The sequence below is a fragment of the Otolemur garnettii genome, unplaced genomic scaffold (genome assembly GCF_000181295.1).
Source record: "Otolemur garnettii isolate 467f Iridium unplaced genomic scaffold, OtoGar3 scaffold00094, whole genome shotgun sequence".
In the NCBI taxonomy this organism is placed as follows: Eukaryota; Metazoa; Chordata; class Mammalia; order Primates; family Galagidae; genus Otolemur; species Otolemur garnettii.
In genome coordinates, this window is record NW_003852489.1 from 4,706,681 (window position 1) to 4,707,822 (window position 1,142).

Here is a 1,142-nt window from a genome sequence, read left to right on the forward strand (position 1 = left end):
TAGCCACTTGAGCCACAGGCGCCGAGCCTATTCTTGAATGTTAATCAGAATCATCATTAAAGATTTCATCTGCCACACAAATGCATATTTGGCTATGTCTGAGTGGTCCTCTTTTGTCTTGAGCAGATTGCTAAAATTGCATAAAGCACCATTAGACCAAAATGATGACCTTATTAATTTGCTCTTTACTTGTTTTCCAACAGATTGGGCCTTATTACTATGCAAACACACTATAAAGAACAGTCTTAGAAAAAGCTCTTGAATTTCTCTTAGTTCATAACAGGCTTTTATGTTGAAGGAGGCATGAAATAATTGCCAGTTATGTTTATTACTCTGTTTCCTTTTGTGAATATTGTAGAGCGTGATTCAGAAATTGGGAGTTAAAAGTAGTACAAAAGTGAAAAATCTATAAATTAGGTATTGCTATTCTACTTTGACCTGTTTTATCATCTGTTTTTATTGATAAAATGAAACAGGGGAAAAAGTATTAAATAAACATGCAAGTTAGTTTTCTCTTAAAATCAATCAATGAGATAGGAGAAAATAAAGTACATTTTTTAAACATATATTTATTAAATACACATTTTCACTACATAGTTTTCTTAAGATCACATTTGCCAAGTTTCTTCATGTGTGATCTACAGAATTTTATTTGTAAAATATCCATCTAGGGTTTAAATATCCCAAAACAATGATAGGTAATGACATCTTTCTTGTTCTACTTCCTTACAGTTATGGTTAGGTAAATTTTATGGGTATGGAATGCATGAAATCGGCTGTCATTTGCAACTTGACAATTTCAGCATCATGGGTTTAAGCAGAATGCACTTCATACTGATCTCCAGAATATTGTTAGTAATCTGTCTGCTCCTGGAGCTGAGACTTGGCCATGAAAGAAGTTATCGCAGCCTTAGAGTAAAATCCTCACCCATAAAGGGTTAAGGTGAATTTAGTTTTATAATCTGGTTTAAAGGTTTTGAGTAGATAGATTTAGATTGGTATCTTTCATATTTCATTACCAATGAGTTTTAGGGAAAGATATTTGTGATTTTATATTTTATCAAGGAACAGAATCCTCTCAAATTTGTACATTACACTCCACACTAGGGATGAGTTACTGTCAAGTGTTTTACAAAGTACTT